The sequence below is a fragment of the Etheostoma spectabile genome, chromosome 4 (genome assembly GCF_008692095.1).
Source record: "Etheostoma spectabile isolate EspeVRDwgs_2016 chromosome 4, UIUC_Espe_1.0, whole genome shotgun sequence".
NCBI classification, from domain to species: Eukaryota; Metazoa; Chordata; class Actinopteri; order Perciformes; family Percidae; genus Etheostoma; species Etheostoma spectabile.
This window is the reverse complement of record NC_045736.1, coordinates 26,559,966-26,585,554: the sequence shown is the minus strand read 5'-3', so window position 1 is coordinate 26,585,554 and position 25,589 is coordinate 26,559,966. Positions and strand designations below refer to the sequence as shown.

The 25,589-nt window shown below is 40.4% G+C and overlaps 1 protein-coding gene and 1 long non-coding RNA gene across 2 annotated transcripts in view; one reads left to right on the top strand and one right to left on the bottom strand.

Moving 5' to 3' along the window:
- Positions 1-25,589, top strand: part of LOC116687850 (cadherin-4-like) — a 211,308-nt gene that overhangs the window by 93,903 nt on the left and 91,816 nt on the right.
- On the bottom strand, positions 5,568-17,095 carry LOC116687852 (uncharacterized). The gene is made up of 3 exons (XR_004331643.1): positions 16,983-17,095; positions 6,396-6,399; positions 5,568-5,578 (listed from the first exon to the last, which is right to left on the bottom strand). It is a non-coding gene; the product is annotated as an uncharacterized LOC116687852 (long non-coding RNA).

The following is a 25,589-nucleotide window of genomic DNA, read 5'->3' as shown; positions in this document are numbered from 1 at the left end:
GAAAGGGGAATAGTTCCTAGCAGAAAGCAGCTCAGTAATAGCCTCCAACCCTGTGCATTCTTGGCCACACAGAGCTTCTGCGCCTGCTGACTGATGTACAGTAGGTCTTTGTTGTAGTTCTCCTCAATGTCATGAATTTTAAAGAACTGATAATAAACCCCAAGGGCCCTTATTCAGCACAAAAGCACTTAATAAGGAAATTGCCAACCTATGTCCTCTACATTTAATCACAAATACAGTCCAGATGGCTATCTTCAGTTCTGATTACATCCTTAATTCTCTGCTTGACTGCTAGCCTAAATGGAAACCTTCCTTTATAGAATGAAAATAAAGAATCAGCAATAAGGGATTGCTCAAGTTGTCTCAAAAGGTCTCAGTTCTTTACTCAAACTGGATCACATGCTAAAAGCCCAACTGGTTTCATGAAGCCAGAGGTGCATACAACCTTATAGCACAATATTTTGTACATCATCCCTGAAGAGAGAAACAGAGATGAAGAGTGAGAAGACTGTGTGCATTTTCCAAAATTAATCTCAAATCATTATCATGTTTGTTTGGACACCCTTACACAATGTGTGAAACCTTATGTGGCACATACTAGATTAAATGCGAAGGTAATAGTATTGTTACAGTCACAGTTCCAGCCGTTGGTTTTGTCAACACATTTCATGACACCGGATTTAGTTTTGTGAGCAATCTGCTGGATTGGTTTAAGTTTCTATTATGGGCGTTTTCTCCATGTTCTTTCTTTTTGAAGGAATTGTTCAACATGTTGGGAAACATGCTTATCCGCTTTCTTGTCATAAGTTAAATGAGAAGATCAATACCACTCTCACGTCTGTACACTCTCATTTCTGTACTCTCATGTCTGTAAATATGAAGCTGGAGCCTGCAGCCTATACATACTGGAAACACAGGAAAAAAACTAGTCTGGCTCTGCAAAGGCAACAAAATTGCTTGGCCAAAAAATAGTCAACATAGCCCTTGTGAAATGGAAGATTGCGCTTTTTCAACTTTTTTTTGTGTGTGGATTAGACATACAAGATATATAAGGAGTAATTAGTGTGCTTAAGAGGTGTCGGTAGGTGGATTATGTTACCTTTTGAGAGAGCCATGCTTTTTCTTCTGTTTCTAATCTTATGCTAAACCATGCTAACTGGCTGCTTGCTCCAGCTCCCTATTTAGTGTACAGACATGAGAGTGGTATTGATTTTTTCATCTAACCCTGGGTAAGGAAGCAAATATGAATATTTTCCCTAAAATGTTGAACCTTTAAATCTAACACTTTTTACAACAGGGGGTACCAGACCATGGCCAGACTCATTAACAATTATGTCGAGCAAATACTCTGTAGTTTTTATTATATCAATTATCACTATTCCGGGGCAACTTCTAGCTCACCCTGTAGAGTGTGCGCCCCATGCAGGCTGTGGTAGCAGCTGCAGGTTCAAGTCCGACCCACAGCCCTTTACTGCATGTTGTCCCCCCCTCTCTCTCCCCTTTCCTGTCTTCAAGCTGTCTTGTCAATAAAGGCCATAAATCCCCAAAATATAATCTTTAAAAAAGAAATCAAAAATCATTTGACAACAGTATTTTGGTATTTGAAAGAGCCTCCCCGTAGCACCTCAAAATGAGCCCAATAAATCTGCTGTTGGAGTCTAGCAACTTGCAGCCTAGTTTAAAACTTGCCGAGTAGGTTAGCTCCACTAAGGCACTTCCAGTTTCACCTTTGCAGAACACATTGCACTGTACTTTGACTTACTGCTGAAACAGGTGGCACATGGTCTCCATGCAATAGGACACCTTTGCAAGCTCATAAATAACAATGGTGAATGTTCGGGCCGTGTAGAACACACGGGGGTCACCTCCGCACAAGTAGGGCAGTGTTGTCCGTGGAGGATTGGGGCGCATCCTCCCTCCGTCTATCTAGAAGTAGCTACCATCAGCAGGTTTAGAGCAGGAAGCGCCTGGTTAATATTTAGGATGAAGCACACTGAACATTAGTTTCCCCCCAGGCTCTCCTTTCCTTTCTGTCTCTGGTGCCAGCTATGCGACAGGTGCCTTTTCAGGCCAGGATGTGATAAATGAAAAGCTGTTTGTTTGAAGCAGAAAATAAAATGCACCCTGTAGGGCAACAAATAAAAACAGGACTCCTAGACATGTTGAACTGGATTAATCAAACAGTAAAAGGTGCTCTCGTGAGACCCAGTCTGTATGGCCATTTATGAAAACAACTCCTCTAGTTACTCATTAGTCACTCATTAACAATATGATTAAGTACCAAAACATCACCTTCCAAGATGTGTGCAGTTTGGTGCAATGCATTTTCTTCAGTGCACCTTTATTAACACTTTTTACAAATCCTGCAGACAATTTGTAAACACATTTTTGTCATGAGTTTTCTCAACCGATAAACTTCAGTATGATGTATTTGTGTTGACACATTATGTAGCTTCACATTCATTGTAGTCTCAACTTGCGAAAATGTCACTCAACCTCATTAAATGTTTGTTTGTTTTTGTCATCATTACTATAGGAGTTAATGATGCTGAGAGAGCAGGGCACTGCTCTAGTGTGGCTGGAGGGACAGAAGACATGTACCTTCCTTCTCCTGAGATACTCATTAACCAGCACAGTGTTCACATCCCATCACATCACTGCCTGGGTCCACAGAGGGCTACATTAGCCGCTTATTTATATTTCATTGCATGCACATGCACGCATTTGCCTTGAGGGGCTCAAAAGCAGATGCCTTACTAGTCACGTAAAAAAATAATACAAAAAGCACTGTCGCACCATCAAGGGCTCTGATCTAGTATAGGATTAAATAGTAACCAAAACTGAATCAGCTACAACCTTACAGGGCCCTATCTTGCACCCGCCTCAGCATGGCGCAAAGCCCAACACAAGTGCCTCTGCTATTCTAAGACCGACGGAGTTGTTAATTTCCCGTCCCGTGCCCACGTTGTTTAAATAGCAAATGCATCTTTGTGGCCATGGGCATGCTGGTCTTACAGGGAGGTGTGTTCAGGTGAATTCTTGGCGTATTGCTATTTTGCGGCAAACAAAAACCTGGTCTAAAGTCAATAAAGCATATAGATGTTATCCCTAAAACACACACCTATGAATTAATGAAGACACTAGGTACAACCCTTTTGAACCATGCGCCTAGCACACGGACCCTTTTTCCACCGTCAAACTAGCAAAAGTGGATTTTGACACGCCCTAAACACACCTGTGTCACGCCTTGCGCTTAGATTGTTAAAATAGGGTCCACAGACTCCATTTTGACTGATCAAATTGGACCAACAATATATTTCTCTCTTACTGTACAACTCTCTTTGCTGATGTTGATGCCATATTTTCAACAGCATACCCTTCTGTTATTAGTTCGGAAAGTAACAATCACTCCTCAATGATTATCATAATAGCTATGCTTTTTTGTCATTAAAATTGAAAACATTTGGCAGGGCATTTTCAGACATCATATACACTTCCTCACACAGAGATGCACACACAAACACAGCTCCTCATCCTGTCCACCCCCACACAAATTCACCTGATAGAACAGAGTGACCTCGTTCTGCCAAAACCCTTCAGTCATCCTCAGTTCACGTACACACACACACACACAACACACACACACACACACACACACACACTCTCTTGTCTCTCATTTAGCACGCACGCTCCCTCAGTGGACCTGTTAAGTGATTAGCTCAACACTGCACACTGCGCACACAGTTCATACACAAGAAAAGACCAGACTGTTCTATACTGCTTTGATGAGCGAGAGATTAGCCAGAGACTGCAGCAGCTGATGATCTCATTACCGACTAGTTACATACGGTATTTTCAGGACACTCAGTGTTTGCTGAGAGGTCTGACAGCCTGTAGGGACCCAGAAGCCGAGTGAAATATTTGGCTGATTGAAAATGTTTGACTGAGCACGTCAAGATTCTGGTAAGAATTTATGATTATACCATGTCAACAAAAATTGCATGGTTGTGCATATGCACCTGAACTACAATACGTTCAAGAACATGCACACACAGTTGATGTAGACATACAATCAGCAATGCAGCAGTGACTAAAAGTTATAAAACAAAACACTAAATATGACAGACCCATAAAAAGCAGATATACTGTATATTACCTTTCTTAGACACTTTAATGGATATAAATAGATTACCATGGCCAGACATACATCTAGACATACAGTACAGTAATCTTATCATAAAGCCGCCTATGCAGCTACAGTATATGAAGTAGACATTATAACATTAATTATATAAGACGGTGGGTAATGTGTGCAGCATTTGAGTCCAAGACAAATTACAAACATACACACATAACATATACCTACAGCACACACAGCTCACCCACAACCTATGCTAAAAAAGTTACATTCAGTGTACTCATACATACAACTGCAGTAGTGAAAAACAGAAAGATATTAGAACTATTGTAAATGTTAGTGACATAAGTAGCATAGCGTATTATAATTATATAGTATTATAACCTCTCTCCCTCCTTTCTGTGGAGGTCACTGTCTCTATAAACAATGTGCATCACCCAAATAAAGCATCATCATAAAGCTACAGCACAATTAGCCTATGTTAGTGTTGAGCAGCTTTGAGCACCTAAATATGCAATAAAATGTGATTAAATCATAATAAACAGTTTATTTCATGTTTGAGCATGAATACTGGGGATGAGTTGATGCTACAAATGTTCTCATGAACACACAACAAAAATATGTTTTTGCCTGCCTGCGTGTGTGTGTGTGTGTGTGAGAATGCACGCTTCATGCTGTTCTGTAGGAGGCATGTTTGTGTGTTTTTGTATTTTAATTGTGTGTGTATCTGGCTGTATTTATCTATCTGTAATTTATCTCTGTATCTTGCATCCAGATTTGTGTAACAAAAAACTTCTGTCACTAAAAAATGGGAAAAGTCCACTGCTCAAATGCAGAGTATGCAATTTCTGCTGCTAAGGGCCTCTCAATCAAAACAATTACAAAAGATGCACTTTGATAACATGACGTGAAGCGTGAATGAGTGTGATCATGGGAGTTGTTTTCTACACTGTTATGCACCTACCATTGTCGATAAAAACCTATCTGACGTGACTAAGGCATAAGTTAATGTGTTAAAGTTTTATTCATGTTACATTTAGTCATTCATGCTATGTCATTTTATCCTAATAAAATGTCCACAAGTAAAGTTAACTAACGTTACTTGCTCACTTAGCATTAGTTGAGTTGACTGCCTATACAGCTACTGTAGCTAATGTTATGTGGTGAATTCAATCTTGGGGCTGCCCAGTGGTGTTGTCCCTGGTCATAACAACAACCAACCATCACCGTTTGGGCTTTATAAGGACAGCTGTGCCATCAAAACTCTCAGCAAACGGCAATGAATAATTGTGCATCATTATGAGTGAGCAATGCAGACAACAGTGACAATAGAGTGGCTCGCCGACTTCCTTCTCACTCTGACATATCATAATTTAATTAATTTATACTTGATTTATTTATCCCCAGTGGGGAAATTTTCACTCTTTTTTGTTAGAACACCTGGTTCAGGTGTGAAGTCAGTCCCTCCAGGATTTTGCAATGTTTCAATTGCAACAATTCACGCAAATTTAACCAATCACTGCAAGTTTTCGGCAAATTTGACCAAAAAAACGGATTTTCCCGGGACTTCAACCAATCCCAGCAGTCCCACGTGCCAGACTTTGTATCAATTTGTGGCTCTGAGAGCCAACGACCAAGCAGGAGTGAGAACGGGTTGATGTCACACATACTTCAGCAAATTCATTTCCTTGTTTCTTACATGAAGACGAGACGTTTGTGACTCGAACATCTCACATTTACCAACAAAACGTACAGCGAATGACCGTGCAAAACATTTCAGATTGTCCTGCCAACTTGTATAGATTTAACATTAAAGTCTTTTCACTCTAAAGTTGCTGAAGCAGCCGCCGTTTCAATCCTTTTTAATTTTTTTTATTGAGAAATTTCATTTACATTATAAAGGCACAGAAAACATGATGTTAACATCTCTTTGGAGGTATGGAGGAAAACATTTGCCATCAAAATCATGTTGTATTTTGAAAAGAAGCTGTCATAAGTTAGCCAGCATCCCTGGTCGTTAATAAATTGGGTAACTGACCAGATATGTTTATCCACCTAATACTGTAAGTAGAGAGATCTGTTATTTCAGCACATATCTGTTATTCCGGTTGGGCGCTTGTTGTGGAGTGAAATTGTGCGTGTACATGAGTTTCCAGCATAATAGTACCTGTTGGGAAATGAAGATAGTATGATTGCCAATTTTTCAATCTGAAAATCCCATTTAAGGACAAACTCTCCACCACCCATTGTTTTGAACAAACCTCTGGGGAGACGGTACCATATACAGTTTTTGTTCAGCAGGAAAGACTTTAGCCATTTCAACATAGCATTTAAGCATTCAAAATCAATAACCTTCAAACCACCATCTTTGTTATCTTTGACTGTTTCAGATTTTTTAATGTAAAGTACCCGATTCCTCCAAATGAAATTAAAGTTTAGTTGATTAACAGTTTTAATGAATTTATCAGGTATGGCCATTGAATATGCAGGATAAATGCATTTTGCTAGGGATTCCATCTTAGTTAAGGATGTTCTTCCAAAGACTGCTTGTCCCTTTGTAACCACATATCCATCTTAGATTTGCACTCATGAATTTTGTTCTGTAAGGATTTGATGGATTTAGCATCCTTGGTTATATGAATTCAAAGATATTTTACAAAGGTTTTGATGGAAATATTGTAAGCATTTAAGAGGTTGCATACGTGAATGGTCATTAATTCAAATTCATTCCGATTGAGTGCAAAACCTGAAGCTTTAGAAAACTCATCAATTAAGTGAAAAACTTTAGGGATTTGTTCTAAATTTTTTACGATGGTAGTGTCGTCGGCCAGTTGCCTTATCACTATCTGCTACTCAAAGACATGTAGTTTGGCAACATCAGAATTTTTTATATTGACTGCTAACATTTCTGCTGCTAAAATGAATAAGAATAGGGAAATGTTGCATCCTTGTTTGACCCCTCTATTGATGGTAAAACGAGGAGATGTACCCTGAAGGAGTGCTACTGAGCTAGTTGTGTCTTTATAGAAGGATTCTATTATGTTACAGAACTTTGAGCCAAAACCATACATACATAAGACTTTAAATAGAAATTGATGTTCTAACATGTCAAATGCCTTGTAGAAGTCAAGGAATAGAACAAGTCCTTTTTCTTCTATGCTGTTTCAATCCTGTCGGCTCTCTGCAGCGGGCAGGGCTGCTGCTCAGTTCCCCCCCTGCTAACGACGCACGTGAACACACACACATGGTTTGTTCATGCTACCTGGAAATATCAGGGACCGCCCCTGTGATTACGTTGGTTTTCCGACTGCCAGTGCTCACATGATGCTTGTTCTTCTTCTGTTATATTGCCATTTGGCATAACAACGTGTTGCATGACTGCCACCAACCGCGTACACTATAGAGCGTCAGGTGTGTGAAAACATGGAGGCCACACTAACAAAGATTTGTTGCTGTTTTCTTATGCAAGCATGCAAACGACACATCGGCAGGTGTTTGTTTTGTGTTATCTGCTGTGTAACGAACAGGAAAGGACACAGACAAGGTGTTTTTTTATACATAGGCCTATTTATGAATAATTGGAAACATGTTATGTCTGTGTATGTTTCTTGGCAGTGGCGTTTGTCCCCCATCAACAGTTTATTGTCACTGAAATAGTTTCAGTGAACCAAAGTCGCCTACATCAAACTTCAGTTGTTAACAACGCTTCACCAATCGGGAAACTTTGTTAGCAAAATCAACAAGCCACTGACACATATGCTCAAATTTGATTAATTCAATAAATTATTATTTTTTGTCTTAAATCCACCAGCCATTTTTATCATCCTGCGCCTTTTTGGTAAGGTTACTAGGAAAACTCAGCCCAGAGCAATTTCATTCTCCCCAAAACAAGTTTCCTTTTTATTTTTGATAAAAGGATGTTGCCTTGGCAGTGCCCAGGAGGTGAACTGGCATCTCTCCACCTACTAGTCCACACTCCGTACTTTGGTCCATTCTTGAGCTAGCAACCCTTTGGTTCCAAACCCAACTCCCTACGGTCTGAGCTACTGCCACCCCATATCATCCGGTGTTTCCTGTGTTTCCCATGTTTCCTCGGAGGTTTGGGCAACTAGAAGGGGTAAAAGTTATATGACGCCATTGACAGGTGACTAAATGTATCGAACCGTTTACCTTGACTAAAACCACAGATTTCTCTGGGTTGGAACATTGTCGGAAATATTTAGGATAATGTAACTCATCAAAATTTAAAACACAATTCCATATCAGAAATGTTATTCATAACATATTATTCATTTACGTGGTGTTCTGCAGTCAGAACTCACCGCCTCTTACATCTTAGCTTTGTCAGTGGAGAGCAACTAAGCATCACGGTCTGTGTAGCACAAGGATAAATCTTAGATTGTTAACTATTTAATTTTCAATTTTTTTATCTAACTAATTATTTTTGCCAAGCGCTCTCACTCGAGCTCCCCACTCTCTGTATTACACAATGACGATCTTCAGTTAATGTGAGCTCTTTTTGACTTGAATCTTCACAGAAGGGACCGTGTGGTTCAGATTTAAAGTTGTGTATTATGTACACAAATGAAGAATAGTGAGAGCTACAGTAAAAGCTTACTAATCATCTGTTAATGTCACACTCAATAACTGGTCAGTATAATTCAGAGGTGGAAAAAGTTCTAAAATATTGTGCTCAAGTAAAAGTACCAATACTTTGATGAAAATTACTCAAGTGCAGGTAAAAATACCTATCTGAAAAATGACTCAATTAAAAGTAATGAGTAGTTCATTTAAAATTTACTTTAAGTAAAAGTTACTTAGTTACATTTAAAAAACAACAACTGTAAAACGGGGCAGGGGGATTTCTCCCATGTAGTAAAAACAGTACAAGGGGTCATAAATCCCCAACTATTTTTTTTAAATTAAAAAAAATCTATGCAAATGTGTAAACATCCATACAAATATATACACATCCATATGAATGTACAAACATCTACAAATGTACACACATGTAATAACAACATAACACAAACCCTTAGAATGGTATAATGTGCAATTTTAGTTCAGACCATCCCATATAACATTGTCAAACAATCAATTGAAAGTGAAAGTACCATACATTGGTAGTTCTGAGGGCCATCCTTCTTTTCTTCACAAATATAAATAAACAGTTATAAACAGTTATAATGCAAATCAAGGCCAAATCACATGTTTTGACTCCATACTCGTTAGACTCGAATGTTCATAGCCCAGACTAGCAGCAAGCTTCTATACACTTAAGTTGCCTGTATGAGCTAACTAGATGTTTGTGAATTCATTTATCCAGTCTCCTACATACGTTGTCCTATGGAAGGGGTGGGCAATTCATTTTCCCAAGGGGCCACATGAGAAACAGGGACTGTTCACCAATAGGCTCAACTCAATTCTGCTCAATATTCATTTCATGTCAGGCGGCACGTTCTCAAACGTCTCTTTGTTTCTCTGGACATATTTGCGTAGCAGCAGAGTCTACCAAACATTCTTTAATAAACTCCCCGTCAGAAAAAGGCTTACTGTTTTTGGAGATTTTGTGGGATATGAAAAAAAATGGCCTTGACGCATGGTAAAAAATAGCCTTGTTCCGTTTGCAGCTTAACTAGCTAAGCTTCAGATGTCCGTCCCCGCTCTGCATCAGTCAAGTTGTGTTTCTCTGCGTGTTTAGAATTGTAATGACGACTCAAATTATAATCCTTTAACACAGCAATCTGTTCGCCGCAAACTAAGCACACGCCTTTACCTTTGACTTCAGTAAATACTTACTTAGAAGTCCATGGTTGGTTAAAAACTCGGCACTCTGTATTGACCTTTCTTTCTTTCCCATGAGCTGGCATTTTTGAGGGATAACAGCTCCTTCACGTCTCCTGCTCAGTTCGTGACTCGCGGACACAGGGGTCTGACCATTGACTGTATATTACACGTTTGCACAAAATAAAAAAAGAATGGTGTAGTGGTAATTCCGGGCGCAAGTTTTCTTTTCTTCCTTTCTGTTTTCGTTAGTCAGAGTTGTTATTTTTAGTCAGTAACGGATAGGATTTGTTATGTAGCAAAATACAATACTTTACTCAAAACGTAATCAAGCACATTTTAAAATACCGATTTTTAAAATACCGACTTGAAAAAAATACAAAATATATATAATAAATAATATATAATGATATATATAATATAACTACTCCATACAGTAACAAGAGTAAATGTATTTTGCTACTTTCTACCTCTGGTAAAATTCTCGGAAATAAATTTAGATAAATACAAATTAAGATTGTTTAAGCAGTTGCTATCATTTTTTTATTGTAATACTCATTTTCTGTTAGTGCTTGCATAATGCATGCCATTTTATTCAGTGGTACATGGGAACATTAGTAGCCACTAGACCAGAACTATTTAGGTCTTGAAGTGCACATTTCACCATGAACATGACTCGCCTCTTCATCCCTCTTTCTTTCTGTCTATTCTTATCTGATCACAAGCTCCCCAGTGCCCTCGCTAATTCTCATGCTTTCTCCTTTTATCTTCTTTCTCTCCCTGTTCCTTTTTATCTTCCTCACATCTCTTTTACTTAATCCTCCCCCGTCTTTCTATGTCCTCTTTGCTTTTCATCTGCCTTTTTTATTGTTGCCTCCAAAACGCTGTGAACCACCATGCAGGCTGCAGTGGTTTCTTGCGTTGAGAACTGTGACCTATTAACTGACAGAGATGTCTCATGGGAGAACCACTTGTTCTTAAATTATACATGATCACTCTCTCAATGTGTTCGCCTCCCTCACTATACAACTCTCTCTCTCTCTCTCTCTCTCTCTCTCTCTCTCTCTCTCTCTCTCTCTCTTTGGGAAGGAAAAGTATGAACACATTTGTCGACATTAGATAATTATGTCTGGCAAGTGTATTCATTGTATCTGCTTTTGTTCTGCTGTCATGTCCCTCTCGGATAAATGGATAGATAGATAATAATTACAATTGCTTACATTACACCAGGAAGGTAAAACAGCTCAAACAAGCCTAGTTAATTTGCCTCTTTCAGGTTATTTGCAGTGATCACATTGTTTTAGATTTAATTAAATCCTGAAAAACATAGTATTCAAATTAAAAAAAGGACATGTTTATTTTTATTTTTAACATAACTTGCAAATGAGCAGTGTTGCCGCTGGTAACATTCCTGCTTCAAAACACGCTTAATTGATTTCCACATGCAGGTACGTTTTTTCTATAGTATTCTATTCACAGCAGCAGCTACCTTTTTGCAGCTACCTTAAACTTGCTTATGTGGACAATTGTTTCCATGTTTTAGTTGACTGAAAATGACGTGTTGGCCAGTTACTGGTGATTGCTCAGGGCAAAATGTAATCCTCTCATCACGAATGGCAAGCAATGCAAGACTGAGTAGCAATGAAATGGCCATTTAGTCTGAATAGCAGGTCAGTTGCATAAAGTTCTCTAGATATATTTGGTATTTGAACCTATATTTAGGCTTTGGCTTTTTATAAACTGCATTATAATTAATGATACCTTGTGGTGTTTGCTAACCACTAGTAGTGCTATTGAGCAATATTTTTACAAGCAGGGTCCCAATTTAGTTTAAATTGTGCACACACATGAGGTCACTCACTTTCCTGCTTTGCAAATGTTCCATGAGGAAGGACATCAGTATGTTTGTTAGAGCTCAAAGAAACACACAATTTACATGTAGTGTAAAATTACTGTAACTTTTATTTGTTTACAATAAAATTCCACAGAGCACATTTAACCCGTGTCATGTCCGTGTCCACCTGCTACAGGGCTGCAATCCGTGCAGTATTCAGACACTGCAGATGGCTTTGCTATCATTATACATCGAATACTCTATATCACTACTACACTCTATTCACTCTTTTCGGCGGGATATCTGTTACCTTTCCGCTTTCTTTGTGTTGGAACTCCGGTCAATTTATGAGGACTACGATTAACTGCTCCTCGGCTAAATCCAGCAGGCTAGCTAGACTATCTGTCCAATCTGAGTTTTCTGTTGGATGACACGATCCAGCAAAACAAGTTCCTTCCTGAGGCTATTTTGCAGAAGCTACATGGGTGCTTAGTGCCACCCATGGCGATTAGGATTGGTTTAAAGAAATGCCAATAAACCAGAGCACGTTTTTCTTCCATCCCAGAAGGCTGGGGGGACTAGCCAGCAGCACCTCGCAGCACTATGGAGGAGGGTCAGGGAAATCAAGACGATACATTGAAGCTCAGCTCCAACAACTCCAACAAGCCTTTATTTGGTGACCATTGAACTTAATGTACTGGACATGGATATATTTAAACTCCCGCCCTACCAGCAGTTCATTGCACCTCATTGCTCCAATTTTAGCATTTTCAATATTTTATCCGCTAAATAATGTAATTTTATTTTATGTCAATTGGTTGCTAACTTGCATCGCGAAGGTCATTATAGCTGGCATAATATCATAGCTTTGAGTACATATGAGAACCCTCTTCAATCAGCCTGCAGGCATGATCTTTCATGTTATAGTTTGTGTGGGCGTGTCTATGTGCAGAATGAATGGAGCAGATCAAAGCAGTGGCAACACCTCGCCTCTCATACTTCTGTAGCAAAGTAATGTTCATGCAGAACATTTTATGCAGACTATCGAGGGACATAGTGCTTGATTTAACCCTACTGCTGGAGGCCTTTTACAAAGAAGGTTATTAAATGCAATTTATATATAGGCAATTTTATTAGTTTTGACCAAAATCAATTTTTTGCCTTTAGTTTATGTGTATAAGTAGCATACACCCAAAGATGTTGCTACTTCCTGGTATTGTACAGTATATGAATTCCCCTAATTTAAATAGTCTAGATAATCCTGTCATTTCTTTAAACATGTCTGCAATGCTGAAAAAAAATCAATACATTTATCTTGTGGTTTTAGTTGTATAATAATAATGTTTGTTTTTTTGTCAAATAAGAAATCTTCTTGCTTTAGTGCATAACTAGCTCTCAGGTTCTAATCTGAGTCCTTGAAGTGATCCTGAGATGCTTAGTAAATACGGGCCCAGATGTTTATTTTTTACCTTCCGGAACTACACCTGTACACAAAGCTCTCAATTTACTAGTGGATTTACCTTCCAGCCCTCCACCATATCCTTGATTAGTGACTCATAGATTGACGGCATGGGTAGAAGTAGCCAAAATGAGTTTCCCTCATTGGGTGTCTGGGCTCACCCTTAGGCACGGCTGAAAAGCTCAAATATCCAGAATCAGCTCACTACAGAAAGCCAGTCAAAGTATTTTTTTGCAGTAATTTTTGGGCTTCCATATGCCACGCTCTGTGGAGGTATTCTGAGCACATCCAACTGGGAGGAGACCCAGGGGCAGACCCACACAACTGTTGGGAGGGATTATACATCCCATTTGGTCTGGGAACTCCTGGGGATCCCCCAGGAGGAGCGGGAGGATGGGCTGGATAGAAGGATGTCTACACTACAACTCAGACCTAGGTGTGGAAGAGGATGTGGAAGGATGGATGGAGTGGAAGGACCTTAAGTAAAAACGTTGTTACATAAAAATAGTAATTCTTGTGGAGTTAAAAGTTGTCACCAAAGTAGCATTGTAAATTTGTATCAGTGGAAAAGCAGACAAGACAACTGTCCCTGAAATTTAAAAATGAACAGAAACACTTCATAATAACCATCACTAATATACGGTACATTTTTATAGGGAATTAAACTTTAATTAAAGTTAAAAGTTAAAGTTAATAGTAAATTTAATGTAATGTCGAGGGCTGTCAAAATTAATTGCGATAATACCGAGTTGACGCAAATTCCTTTTGACCCACAATTCGTGTGGCGCACACAGTGGGGACTTCGGTCGCACGCATGACTGTTATGAATATAGGGGAGAGGCATTTCGCCGACGTCTGCATTGAGCACTTTCTGCAAGTACATGGCAGTGGGACATTGAACTTACTGACTACTGATGCAACATGATTGCAGCGGCGGGGAAACTCCTGTTCGAGCATATGCCTCCACCGAGCCATGACAGATTCTCTCACACTTTATTTATTTTTGTTTTAATTAAATTTTTGTTCCATCCTGTTTTGATCCCACTTAGTAGAAAGGGTTGTTTTTGAAAGCCTTTATTTTCCCACATGTGGTTGAAAACAATTCTATTTAGCTTGCTGCAATGCACAAGGTCTATTGTTTTGTGTTGAGCCGCTTAAAAAATGGGACATTTAGTCAACCTTTACAAGTGTAGAGTGGGACACTACATTGTGTTAGTATTACCAAGTAATGTCAGACTCAGCTCAAAATGGCCAGCTTGTTTTGCTTGATGGACTTGTGTTTGCAATATTATACTTTCAGCATATTTCTGAGTATACAGAACCCTTGAGGTTATTTTGGAGTATATTCTAGACAGTTTGTCATTGTTTTGGATTGTTGCAATAATTGTAACTTTGCATAAAGCAAGCATACCGGTAGTTGTCCACTCCCATGTTGATGAGAGCATTAAACACTAAAAACTATCCCTTTTAAAGTACATTTAGAACAGATGTAGGTCAACCTGAGATGTACTTTGTGTTTATAGCTAACTAGCATTAATATTAGCATGCAAACATTTTATGTTAAACATTTTAAATGCTAAACATCGGCATGTTACCATTGTAAAGTCCAGACTATGGCTGTAGGCTACATTGCTTTGAATGATGAAGTAATCCTTTACATTGTCATACGGACCTGAATCCCAAACGTCAATTGTTGCAGAACCAGATATGATCGTACACACCAAAGCCACAGATATTCCAGACATTGCTGGCTGTCTCTCTGTCCAGCCAAAATGCAGACGTCCGCTCTTTTCATAGTAGAGTGATGCATTTTTAATGAGCCCGTATCACCATTCTAAACGAGGGAAAGGAGAAAGCGGTCGAGTCGCTCAAGTCAATTTAAATATTCCTGGATCACTGTCTCTGCCATGTCCTCATCATATCTTCATTATCTCCCCGTCCTTCAATTTATTTTTATCTGCGAATAACCAAAGGACCAGTAAATGAGGAAAAGGAGAATTCCCTCTTGCATGTGTGGAGCAGAGAGAGGTTTGATGTGGCACACAGACAGGGGAGAGAAAATTCAAATACCACAAAGAGTGTTCGCTTCTGTTTACAGCAGCGATGGACTTATTCTTTCTTTTGCTCGCTGCATCTAGCTTAAGGCAGGAGAGAATGGAGAGAGTTTGAAGAGCTGACACAATGAGTCAGAGCGAGGCGAGAGTGAGTGTGACGGAGAAGGAAGGGCGGTAAAGGTTTAGGAGTCTGCACCGACAGCTTTCTCCTGCACTCTGACAGAGCTTTGTTGAGGATCCAGAGTTTCACCGCTGTTGCTGCTCCAGGGTTTCACTGATATTGCTGTCGTAGTAAGCGCCCAGCTCTGACCTTTTCATGCAAACTGTACAAATATCCATCCTTCACATGTCGACCTCTTTTCCACGACCTACCCCTGTGTTTCTGGATCCTCTTTTATGAGAGAGAAAAGGAGGTTGAAAACAGGCAGTCATGTGTTGACAGATGGCCCACACTGTCAGTAAAACGTCACAGACCACATCTCCCATGAGGCAGAGCGGTGGTGAGGATGGCCCTTGCCATCTGTGCCCCTGCAACAGATGCTGCAGACAATACAGAAGCCACATGTGTCACACCATGTTTCACACACAAGGCTGACTGTAATGCCCCACGCAGGGCATTAGTTTGGGTGTGTCAGCACTGTGGAAATTGGTTGATATTTTGCTGCTGCAGCCTGCAAACTAACTCTGACATATTGGAGCTGTAAACCCTATTCTGTCGCTCTCATTTCTCCTCCTCTCTGCTTGTCTGTCTCTCCATCATCCATCATTTGTCTATTTCCCTCTCTCCATCTTCCTGCCTGCTGTCTCTCTCACTCTGCTGCTCTCTGACTGTAGTTAAGAGAGAGCATGAAAAAAGGTGAGCAAACACGATGGCTACCTCAAAATTCATTTGCAAGCCTCACCCCCCCCCCCCCACCTCTGCCTTTCCTTACACCTGCAATATTCCCCCTCCGCTGCACAGGATTAAATTTAGATGAGAAATGTATTGTGTCCTTCATTCACTCAAGTAAAAGAGTAATTGAGTTAAGCTGTCTGGCTTTTGTCTGTTGGGGAGCATCAGAGATTAGGGCCCCTGTTGGGAGAGATGAAATCACTGCTTTAAAAGATCACCGCATTTTTACTGACAGCTGGCTTGACATTTCAGAATTGTTTTTCTTCTTTTCCTAGTTCAACAGAGGGAAATGCCATGTCGTTCCATTATTTCATTGTGGGATATCTATAAACGATAGTTACGTGTTGTAACTCTAGATTCTATGAGTATTCACCCTTTGCAAACATGTGACCACAACCACGTGGGGACGCCATGACGCCATCTTCTTATCTGTGATTGTATTTGCTGTAGCCTATGTTAAGATTTGACACAGCATAGTAATTAAGATGCATTCACAATAGGCATTCATGGTTGCACTGCAGCAGTAAACAATAACAGTTTGACTCCACAAAGTATTTAAATTGATTTTAATCAGACAATATAAACAGACTGAAGGGGAAGAATACGTAGAAAAGGGGAGAGACAGACCGTGGCAAGGAGTCATTAGCCAATTGGCCAGCTTTGCTTGCTTATACTACTCCTAGCAGTTAGCCTGTTATTTCAGCCAGCAACCCATCGCTGCCTTCTCACCCCATTAAACGGTATCTGATAAAAAGATATATTGGCTTTACTCTGTCTATTGGCACAACCCACCGCGCAACAAAAAATGACCATTTTATTACATGAACAAACACGTACGCGTTTGGCTTGCCGTCTGTCTACAGCATAGCTCCTCCGCCGTCCGTCATGGTGTTCATAATTTGCACTAGTAGAGCGTGACGTCACGTGCAAAGGGTAAATAGGCGTTGCCCTCTAAGAGTTGTTGCTGTTGGGTTTATCTCTCGCGCATGTACAGTTGTGAAGATTTCTTTTGCGCCCTTGTGCACTGCACGGGCCTCAGTTACTGTGTATTATACAGCTGCACACAGGGGTAGATTGGCCATCTGGCAAGTTTGGCAAATGCCGGCCCACTTTCAAAAAAATGGTCCGGTCAAATTTTTGTAAAAATATACAAATAAATTGTCTTCACGGGCCGACAGCGCACATGACAGATTTTTATCACTTGCATGATTTCACTATGGTTACAATAATAATAATAATATTAATAATGATAATAAATATTAAGCATTTGGTCCCAAGATGGGTCGACCAACCCAGTCATTACTCAGATTGGGACGTTCAGTCAAAATCAAGCATGTCGCCTGTACCCTGCAAAACAGGAACTCCGTTTGCAGGGTTCAGGCTGTACCGGACCCTCCCAGTGGTCATGCTGCTCTGGGGGAGCAGCTGCGCAGCAAGAAGCCGACGGGGGCAGAGCTTTGCCGGTGCTCCGACTGCTGCCTGCCCGTGCAGCTGTCTGACGGCATCAGTATTAAATTGAGACAGTTTCATTATCGGTTAAAAACGTCTCGTTGTCACGTTAAATAGTAGTCTTTTTTAATTCTGTTTTGGTACAGTTAATGTAAATGCTTGAAACCCTGAACAAGCAGCGTCATTCTGCACTGTCTTTCTGTTGTGAACCATTCATGTAGTGTTTAGGTTAACTCCATGTAGGTTAGACTTTGGAATTAATCCTCCGTTCACACGCGGCAGGATGTAGCCGGTCCGGACAATCACTGCTGTTCTTCAGAGTCTTCAAACTGCTTGTTGCTGAAGAAAAATGAAGAGCAGATCTCTGGTCCCACAGTTGTAATATACGGTAACTGCAGACATAAGAGAGGCCTGTACAGGGCACAAGGGCGCAAAAGAAATCTTCATGACTGCGCATGCGCGAGGGATGAACCCCATAGCATTAGCTCTTAGAGGATGAAGCCTATATTAAATAGAACTGACTTTTATGAACACCTACCAACTGGTACATTTTTAGTTAAAGTTATCAAATATCATTATAATTATTTTACTCTTTTCTTTACTTATTTACTCTAGTGTTTTTGTCATTGATCACAAAATACCCATTGGGCTGATTGCTTGGCCTGTAGTTTTGCTGCTCGTAGAATTCTTCAAAACCAAATTGTACCCCAAGATAACTTACATAAGGACCCCACACCACTTAATATGCAACTCAACTGTATAGCCTACTTCTTCTACATCAGAAAAAGACATTGTACTACTATAATTACCTGAAAGAGATTGTTGCAGATTCTGAATTTCATCACAAAATATCACAATGAAAATGTGGAATAAACAGACATCAGCCTCATTGACTCATGGTGGTGCGCTACCCACCCAGCACGTTATAAGAGCTAAACAGCACATGTCTGCGTTAATCAACCCCCAGAAACGAACTGTGTGTGTGTGTGTGTGTGGTGTGTGTGTTGTGTGTGTGTGTGTGTGTGTGTGTGTGTGTGTGTGTGTGTGTGTGTGTGTGTGTGTGTAACCTTCAACCTGCTCTGTCTCTGGTCCTGCGCTGTGCTCACTCAGTGTGCAGGGTGAGAGGGGGAGTGGCCAGCGGAAAAAGTCAATGTGTGCTTCTCTTACCAATATATATTTAACGATAGCTTTTGCAGTTCTTATCCAAACAACGTCAAACTTGGCACTGCACTTACTCATGCCCGTAGTAAGACACCTGTCAAGTTTAAAATCCATCAGACTAAGGGTTCGAGAGATATGCTAATAACGGGTACACAGACAGACAGAAAGACAGACAGACAGACACACAGACAGACGTTCCTGTAATTTATAGATAGATAATGTGTTTTCCAGTTTCATGGACCTGTCCATGGTGCTGATGTAGCATTCTTTGGCCACTGGGACAGAGACATTGAGCCCATATAAATTCTGCTTGAGTGTTCATGTTGGCAAGATGTGCGCTTCGTGTGCATGCTAAATAATCAACCAAGTGGATCTCAGCACACTCCCAGAGAACCAAAGCCAATCTTGATGTGACAGAAGTCAATGCAGGTGCTCAGTGTTGAAACACACTGTCCAATCAACAGCATTCTTCCAATAGTCTAAACATGTTTCATTGTGCTTCATTTCCTTGATTTCTTAGCCTAACATGCCTAACCTTAAAGAGGACCTATTGCACTTTGTCCTCTTTTCTGACCTATATAATGTTGCTATAATGTTGTGAAGTAATGTGAAACAATGCCACTGTGTCAAATAATGAGCTAAATGTATTTAGACATGAGCCCTCCACACAGCTTGTGTCTCAGTGGGGTCTTGGAATTTCAGCTCTGAGCTGTCCCTGCCCCACCGTCGCCCATTCAACACTGCGCTCGCCGCTGCGTCTGCTGTCCTCTTTTCAATTTGTAGTGTTAGCACGTCGGTGGAACCATGTCTCGTAGAAAATATTTGTTTGGGTTTGAGGGAAAGGGTTTTTCTTCGGCTTGCCTAACCCCCAAATTCCACAGGATGCAGAACAGCTGCGGATCAGCTCGCTGTGACGCTCCGTTGCGTGACGGCTCCGTGCTCCGCCGTCCGTCAACACCCACCATGTCCAAATCTGTTGCGGAACGGCTGCGGCCATGACTGACAGCTGGAGCCACAAGGACACATAAGATCTTGCAAATTCACATAGAATACAACCACAAAAACATCAACAGTTCAGTGCAGGGAAATATGATCTGCTGTGATCACGTTCTATTTTATTTTTTAAATTAACCGGATATTTCTTTCTGTGCTCGACCTCCTGTCCCGCACGCTGAATTGCTGCGGAGCTCTCTGGCGTCCAGCAAAAATAGAAGCTCTGCGTATCTGCTGCGGAGGGCTGAGGATCGCCGGAGCTGGCGTTCCACAGTCTGTGGAAGTACACACCTTTACTTTAATGGAAATCAAATTACTCCGACGCCGTTCCGGAGCGGATCCGCAGCCGTTCCGCATCCTGTGGAATTTGGTGGTAAAGAGCCAGGCTCAGTGGGAACAAACCCTGCATTTTACCAAGGGGTTTTGCAAGCGTCTGTTACCTTTACCCTAAACTTAATAAAAAAATAAAAAAAAAATTCTATCCTACACAAACAAAGCATTGACCTCAAATATTAATTATTGTTATATGTTCAGGTCTTTATACAACAATATTGCTACTTTTTTGTTTCATACACTGAAGCAGAAATGGCTATCACTTTTTACAATTTGTTCTCAATTCTTATACTAATTCTCCAGTAAATGTGTTTTTTGGAGCTTGGGTACTTCCATGTGGCCAACAAATGTGTTAGGGGCCCCTATAATAATTTGTTAGCATACAAGTGCCCCACACTACCTAGAAACTAAGGACTCCCAGGAGTTTAACTCAGAAACTAGAAGTTTCACAGCACATTCAGGCTTGCAATTAGGCCTGTCATAAAAACAGCGCATTAAAAAGTTGTGTGTTGGGACACAATTTTTTCAAGAGATAAGACATCACTGAATCATGGTGCTGTTTGTTGTGTGTGCAGTGTGCTTCCCACCTGGCCCATTATGAGAGTTAATCAGCACATATCTGCGCTCATCAACCACCAGGAAGAGAGAGAGAAAAAAGAGAGAGTAAGAGAGAGAGCATTTTACTTTTGTAACAAAATTTCAACAAAATTGAATGTTGACATCACCACGGTCAGAGTTAATAATGACGGCTTTGTTGTCTCGTCTTGTATGATTGCTATCAAATTTGATACGGGGGATTAGGGTGTATCTGCCTACCTAAATAAAAAACTACAAACCTTTGAACTACAAAGATTTTCTTTCCACGGATCTCTTGTATCACTTTTTGCATGTTCTGGTCAAAGACCCGCGGCAGGTGGGTCTGCCTGAGGCTGCTCTCGTTTTCTGGAAGCATACCTCCCTTCTTGCAATGTTTAACAAACATGGACATATCCTCTTCATTTTCTCTAGCATTATGTCAGCTTCCGCACACAAACTCTTTGCAATTTGTCATTGCCTCAATGGTAACCTGTAAGGAAATGCTCGCTGTGGATTTAGCTTTAGGGTCCAGTCAATTGTATGTTGACAAAACTTACAAAATAGTTGTTGTCTAGACTCACAGTAGTCATTGGGGTATTGTTCAGCCCGGTATTCAGCAGCCAAAACAAACTCAACGTGAATGTGAGGCCGTATTAGGTAGAGAACTTTCTAGGCTTGTTGTTTTAAACTGAAAAATGAGAAGGAAGTAAAAAAAAAAAATCATTTATATGCACAAATGGATATTTTTTGTCTCTCGCCATCTGACAACACTGCAAATTTTCCAGTGTGTGCAGGAATCTGCTTATCCCACCTAAACGGTACCCATGCCAACATAGCAATTGTGCCTAATGGATTTTACTGCATCATTATTGCTGAGCAAACAAATAGTTATGGGCTAAATGAAAGCTTTTTTTCATGTGCACAGCAGAAAAGACTAAGTTCAGTTTTACAAGTCCCGCCACAATGATTGGAGTTTGTTTTCTACAGATAAATATTTTTTATGCTGATTGTTTGGAAGTGAGCATGGGTGTGTCAAAAAATGACACACTGCTTCACGCTGCTCCAGAAATCCTGGTGTATATTTACCTAATGGTAACATCATCAAGCCACAACGTTTTATCCATGTAGACCACATAAAAACCACATAGTAAAACTGTGTCTAAAAAAAGAACATCTCTATAAAACAGATTAATTGTCAGAGATAAATCTAGAATGCACCTGAAAACAAAACCAACAATGTTAAAGTGTGTTAAAGTGTTGTTAAAGTGTCCCCCCCCCCATAAATATCAATAAAAACAATGCTGTTATTTGTGTCCCCTTCAAAAATTGCTCTTCAAATTTTATGTTTATTGTCCCCCCCCAACTGTTATATCAGATTTACGCCAATGATCACATGGTATTTGTTTGTCTGTATGTCTGTATTTTTGAGCATGGGGTTATTCTGAAATGTTCAGGTTCAAATTGCTTAAGTCTCTGCTTAGTCTATATCCTTGACATTCCACTTTCGTGATTGCTCCGTTGCCGACGGGAAATTCCACCGGAGTTCACTCATTTAGGCCGGAGATTTGTGTGGCATTCTAAACTCTGCTTAATTTATGAGGACTATGGTTAACTGCTCCTCTGCAGGGTAAATCAAGACAGCTAGCTAGACTATCGGTCCAGTCTGAGTTTTTGTTGGCACGACTAAAACAACCTCTGAATGTACATGTTCCACACATGTTGCGGCTTTTCCCGGTGCTTAGCATTGCCCAAGAAGATTGGGATTGGTTTAAAGAAATGCCAATAAACCAGAGCACATTTTTCTCCCATCCTTGAATGCTGTGTGGAGTATGCAGACCCTCTTCCGCGGTGCTGTGGAGGGAGGTCTTGACCGACCTTGGCGTCATATTCACAATGCCCCAGACCAACCCCGGGACATGAGTTTTGTAACCAGATTCGATCTTTCCGTCTGAGCACATCAAGGGCTCTTCAGTCCCAAGGCCTGTGCGTTTAGATTCTTCAGATTTTCTACTGGCCTGTTGAAAGACTCAGATCGAGAGGAAACATAAACTTAGATAACAGTAGATAACAGTAAAACATGAAGCTTAAAGTCCAAGGTCTGGCTCGTATGGATTCTATTCAGTAAGCGGAGAATGAGAGAGAGCAGCACGTCTCTGGGTACATCTAAAGTGACAAGAGAGATTAATGTCATGTATAGAAACCAGTGTACATAGTGACTCATCTAAGAAGATGAACACTGGCCACTTGAAGAAAACAGTGCATACCTTCAGTGGTGCCAGCACACAGAGGTAGAAGAAGGAGGAATAGCTCTGTTTTTCTGCGTTTTCCCTACCTGACAGTAAACATTCATTTGCCTGAATCTCAAATTAACTAGAAAATTATAAAGAAGTGCTCAGTGACTAGATAGCAGTTATTTAGCCAATCCTGTGCCTCCTGTCTGGCTCCAGATACATCAGTATTTTCTCCTCCTATTCTCTGGCTTTTTCCTCCTGGGTTTTTGACAGTGATCAGGGGAGTTGGAGCAAAGCTGAGCTGAACAGTGCTGACAAAGCCAAAAGGCTCTGCACTTCAGGCTCCGGAGTGGCTGGATCGATGTAGTGCCATCACCGTGGCCTTGGGGGGAATGGCTGCCACCATCCTTCATACTGCACTGGATGTCCTCATCTGCCTCTCTGTCACCTCTCTGCCTGTGGCGGGACGGAGATTTATGCAAAGCAGACAGCTCAAGTCCAAGCATACGTTATAGGTTAGCGAGCTTCAGCGCATGACACAAGCAATACTGTTGGCTAGCTGAGATAGGGTTCAGTGCCTGAAACATTCACTGAAAGTTTAACACCTACGCTGACAAATTAATGCTGGCAAAAAAGTCAAACTCAGCCATGGATTTGCCATGAAAATAAAGCTTAGCAATTCATTTGGCGTGAAGCCTGAAGCTATTATCGCAGCACAGCTGACTCTTCCATCACAGACTTTGTTTACATGGGGATTTGCAGGTTTAAATATACTTTTCACACTCCAGTTTATTGTCTGTTTTTAATTTTTTTTATTTTATTAGTGCGATATTCTTTTTTGCCCTAAAGGTGTGTGAGCATGTGAAATGTGTTTCTAAATAGTCTAAACACTAAGTAAATGAGACAACAACGGAGCAGGTGATTACATGTTCACCCAGGTGACTATGGTAAAGTGGGTAAACTTCCTGCAAAGTACTGAGAACTTTATTGGAGAGTGAAGAACTGTGTTTCAAGACTGACATTTTTGTGCGGATGCCAGCATTGGTGTATTTGCTATAGATTCACTTGTGCATTGCACACACATGCCACAGCTTTCACATACTGTACATCTGTTTAGTCAACATTGTTGCTTTTAGAACCGTTTGCATTGAATCTTTGTTTTTAAGCCTGATTTTCATTCTGCACACATAGTCAAAGTGTTTTTTCTTTTTTCATCCAGTTGGGGCCTGTCTCTAGAAGCAGAATAATCATGTTAGTTGAATAGAGTAGAACCAAGAACCACGAAACCTCACCAAAGACTGAAGTAAAATAGCTACTCCGCCTTTTATTCAGTCCTGTTAAACTGCTAATTTAATAATTGTGCTTTGGGAGACAGACCCTTGGTGTGCTTTTGTGTTCTGTGCTTGGTACAGCTATTTCTGGTTGGGTCTTAGATTCTCAAGCTTTGCCTCGAGTGAAAACAAAATTTAGAAAAACCTCTCCAGGGCCCCAGAGTCAATTTTAGAAGCAGCTTGCCAGGCTGGCAACCAGACATCAGCTTTTGGTTGCCATATCGACAGAATGGATAGTGATTTTTAATTGTTTGTTGTGGGAGTGATAATGGGTCTGTGTGATTATAGGCTATATTTAATTCATGAAAAATGATACCAAGAATGAGTCAACATATTTTACTTAATACAAACTTCTCTCGCTGTCTTTTTTAGTGTCACACACACACACACACACACACACACACACAACACACACACATAAATATATCTAGTAGGGAAATTAAACCACCAACACCCACAGTTGTCAGTTTGGGTGTTATGGTTTATATGATTAAAAAATACTTTTTTGTTTTGGAGAATACAATAAACAATTTTCACTTGTTACAGAGCCTTCCTTCCTTTTTTTTCCAAAATCTGCCCTCTTCTGTTATCTGGTTCTGCTTTGCCTGCCAAGTTTGGATGAAGCTTAAATGTCTTTTTTGTTCAAATTGAGATGTCCAAAGATGGGTACTGTCTTGTGGGGCTGACAGTTTATCTTCAGAGTTGGTTCTTGTTGTTTATAACAACACTCTTGCTTGTAGTAGGTAAAAGATAAAGCCCATACACTGGGGGTGAAGTTACATTGAGGGGTTCCTTTAACACAGGGAAAGTGGTCGTCAATAGGTCTTAAAGCAACAAAATGGTGATGACTGGATTTATTGGATTTACGGTAGGGTGTAACTATGGCGAGCTCTCAAAAAGTACAATAAGTAGTCTGTTATTCCCTTATGAGACAGTGTGATACTAGTTACCGGGATGTATCTCTGGTATAGTTTATATTACAAAGTCAATTAAGTAATTTTAAGTCAGTAACTGTGGGAAAACAGTGTGAATAAGGCATGAATGCAGACCCTTGACAAACAATGTGTTTGTCTATGCTATGCCTTTGCTTTCAATGGGGGAAATCTGACACTGAACTTTAAATCCAAACACGCTGTACTGTTAATATGTAAGTCAAGTAAATCCAGTTTTACTACCAAACCCTATTAATCATAAAACTGCATCACACCACTGCACTGCAGCAGTCTAAATGCCTTTCACCCCAAAAGTTTGGTAAACTGCGATTTGGGGATGAAGTTTCAGTATAGTTATTTTGGTTAGTGTTCACACTGCACAATTTTCAAGTGCACCGAACATACAAATGTTGAGCGGTGAA